We start from the raw sequence: 3,952 nt of genomic DNA on the forward strand, positions 1-3,952 counted from the left end.
CTTATCCTGGAAGATGGGGTGATAATCACCAAGAATGCTCCACTCGCTGGCCGGCTTAGCATCCTAGCGACTGGTCCTGGGAGGCAGAGAGAGCATGAGACAGAAAGATGCCTGGAAAGAAAGGTAGAGAGGAAGACCAACAGGAAACAGAGGTGGAGAGAGAGAGGAACGGTTGAGCCATCCAGCCCAGGAGTTCCCAGGGTTGCCACAACCAAGGGAACAAAGCCCTGCTGAGGGATAAATATTTGGTTACAGAAGTGAGCACCTGGCTCCGCAAGGCTCCCAGCAAGAACGGGTTCCACGGGCGAGGACAGGACACCACGCCTGGGGCCCAGGAGGCAAGCCAGCAGCAGAAGGGGTGGGGAGCCTGGCTTTTGGAGGAAGCAGGGGGTCCACACGGAAGGCAGTTGTTTCCTGAGACACTGCCTGGTCCGCCAGTGACCTGAGCTGAGCGGAGCGGCCAACAGGAGTCAGTCTGGCCAAAGGGTTGGCAGGGAGCCCACCCCCTGCAGCCCAGAGGCCAGACCACCCCGGGGAGGGCTGGCAGGGAGACGGGGCCGCCTGCCTCCGAGTCAGCCCCTCGGAACAGACAGACCGTGACAGCCTGGCCCTGCATGATATCCTGTGTTAGGCTGGGGAAGTTTCTTCCAGGACAGTTTCTACATGGCGGGCTTCTGGCTAAGGTCACTGGGACCAGGCCAGAGTGAAACTATGAAGCCCTGCCGGCCTCTCCGTTTCCTCCGGGAGCCCTACCAGCCCCTCAGCCCCACTGCCTGACTCTTCCAATGGCTGAAAGCAGCTTGAATCAGTACCTGATGGGGGGCAGGGGACTCCTTGCATCTCAACAGGAATCCAAGTCTAGTATTTAGAAGATGCACCTTCCAGCTGTCAATGACACAGGAGAAAGGGCATGACTGCGAGAAGTCAAAGGTCAACCCTGGCTTTATCAAGATCGCAAGTGTGTCCCTGGGCAGCCTCTGGACCTCAGTCACCTATTTTTACATTTTTTTATTTTATGCAGACTAGGGGATCTTAGTTCCCCATGCAGGGGTCGAACCTGTGCCCCCTGCATCCCTGCATTGGAACTGTGGAGTCTTAACTGCTGGGCCGCCAGTGAAGTCCCAGTCACCTATTTTTAAAATGAGGAAGCAAATGAGGTGCCAGGTCTGACCAGTTCAGATCCTAGAACAACTCTAAGGTCAAGAGTAAAAAGATCGAACAGGCAGATGGAGTTGAAAGAGTGTGCTGGAAAGCAGAGAGATCTTTTTAAAGTACTTAATGGGACTGTCTCTGCAATTGCCGACAAAAGACAGCTCTGTGCATGAAGGGAAGCGGTGTGGGGGAGGGATTAGAGAAAACCACCACTAAGAATTAAATATCTTGGCTTTCCTTTTTCTTGAAAAAAAAAAATTTTGGTTTTTTAGGGGTAACTGGATGAGCTTCAAAGGTTTTGGTAAATAGTTGTGGCCTTCTGTGGGAAGCTTCCCTGGTGGCTCAGTGGTAAAGAATCTGCCTGCAGGGTAGCAGACCTGGGTTCGAGGGTTGAGAAGATCCCCTGGAGGAGGGCACGGCAACCCACTCAGTACTCCTGCCTTGAGGATTCCCTGCAGAGGAGCCTGGTGAGCCACAGTCCATGGGGTTGCACAGAGCTGGACACGACCAGCGTGACTAAGCAGCAGCAGCAGCGGCCTCTGCTCCCCAGTTTAGGCTGCAGGGGCGTGTGCATGCTCAGCTGTGTCTGACTCTGCGACCCCGTGGACTGTAGCCCTCCAGACTCCTCTGTCCATGGAATTTTCCGGGCAAGAATACTGGAGTGGGTAGCCATTTCCTACTCCAGGGGATCTTCCCCACCCAGGGACTGAACCTGTTTCCTCTGTTTCCTTACTGGAAGGAGGATTCTTTACCACCTGGGAAGCCCCAGCTGCAGGTATAACTTTAGTTATTTCCCTTTGAGCCACTGAAATGGTATGGTATATACCGGGAGGTACAGAGACAAGGCGGCCAGTCTGAGCGAAGAGACAAAGCTCTTGCGTTTAGGGCATCACTGAGATATCACGCCCGGTGAGCTTTTATCATGATCCCAACCAAATACATTTTCTGTGCATTACACTAGGTGCTTCCACGTGTATTGTCTCATTTCAATCTCTGCAACAGCTCTGACAAGTGGATTATTATCAACCCCATCTTGTAAAAAAAAAAAAAAAAAGCTGGTTAACTGAGTAGCTTCCAGGTCTCAGAGTCTGCGAGAGGCAAAGCTGGGGCTCCGTGTCAGAGCTGGGGCTTTAAACTCTGCACTCAGTCCACCCTGACGAATTTTAGTTGATTGCAATGAAGTTGTACCTCACATATGAGATCAAGGAAAAGAAAAATCCTTTCAGGTGAGGTACAGGTAGAAATTTGCTCCAGCTAAATACAACACTTTGTCAGCATGTTCAGGCAAAAGGTGGCAAGTTTGGCTGAAAGATGCAAATTGTCATTTACTAGTGTTGGTATTGGCAACTCTGGAGTTCCAGGAACAACAGGCTTCAAAATCTTGAAAAATCAAGTAGCTGATTTTTATAGCTGCCCGTCAAGAGATGGAGATTTGGTGTGCGGGGAAGAGGACTAGATCCATTTTAAAAAGCCTAAAATTGAGGGAACAGTTGTGTTTCTAACAATTGCTCACAGGAAATTATTCGAAAGGCTGGAAGCTGGTCACCCACAGTGTTATGGATACTGGGCCTATTGTCCAATGGTAGCAGATTGAGTAAATGTACTTTTATATATTGGTACCATAAAGTATTATGATATTTAATGGCAGTATGTTTTGGAAGCGTTGTTTCGTTTTTTTGGCTGTACTACAAGGCTTGCAGGACGTTAGTTCCGGGGCCAGGGATCGAACCCCAGCCCTCAGCAGTGAAGGTATCAAGTCCTAACCACTAAGCCATCAAGGAACTCCTTGGAAGTATTTTTAAAACTGAGGTACAGCTGATGTTTCAGAAGTTTCTAACAACACAAAAAAATACTTATGAATTGGCATTAAATGGAAAAAGTAGGACAAAATGTTATGGATGTGGAGTGAGCTCAATTATAATAAAAAATATATATAAGCAAATGTGAAAAACTAGAAGTAGTTATTTCTGAGTGGTGGGGTTACTGTCTCTTTGTAAATATTTTTTATACTTGACTCTTTTTTTCACAAATTAGTATGCAAAATTGTTATACTGGAAAAAATTCCCTGTGATTAAAGACATAAAATTCATAGAAAACTCTGTAAGATGAGACGAAAAGGTTCTCGACTCTTACAAGAACAATCATTAGCTAGTCTGCTTTGGGGAAGTCGTGGAGGTTCAAGGAAAGCCGGGCTGGGTACCTACAGAAATGCCTCCAAATCCTTGGGGCAAGCATTTGGGCTTATCCTGTAGTAAAAGTGGACGATATACCCAGCTGGGTGGTTTGGTGTCGGGGCACCAACACTACATTCCAACCGCATGACAGCTCTGTGACCACAGGAATGTCCCTAACCTCTCTGAGACTCAGCTTGTCATGTGTAACACAGCCGCTAGAGCCCTTACCTCACGATCACAAACATAACAATCCTGGCCGGCCCCAAAACATGCACCACCGTCATGTTCTCTTAACTCCCATTGTGCAGATGCAGGAAGAGAAGCTTAGATCGCCCAGGATCACAGGTGGTGTCAGATTCACACCTGGCCGCCCCGCCCCCAGAGCCCCGGGCGCCTCCCCTCTGCCAGGCAGCCTCAGGCTGACGAACGTACTTTGTGGCCTGAGAAAGTCTATACCCACGCGGGCTGCGGCATGGTGATAACAGCTCAGCACAGTACTTTGTTGTGAATTCCGAAATGCTTTTGTGCTGATATATTTAGAACCCTCTGTGAAAGATGAGACTGAAAAAGACGGCTGATTAGATTCTGTTTTGATTCGGGAAGGCAAAAGCGCCTGCCACGGGAAT

At 48.9% G+C, this 3,952-nt stretch overlaps 1 protein-coding gene across 2 annotated transcripts in view; it reads right to left on the reverse strand.

Moving 5' to 3' along the window:
• Positions 1 to 3,952, reverse strand: part of ECE1 (endothelin converting enzyme 1) — a 125,186-nt gene that overhangs the window by 58,433 nt on the left and 62,801 nt on the right. The window lies entirely within an intron of this gene.

The sequence above is a fragment of the Bos mutus genome, chromosome 2, assembly GCF_027580195.1.
Source record: "Bos mutus isolate GX-2022 chromosome 2, NWIPB_WYAK_1.1, whole genome shotgun sequence".
Taxonomy (NCBI): Eukaryota; Metazoa; Chordata; class Mammalia; order Artiodactyla; family Bovidae; genus Bos; species Bos mutus.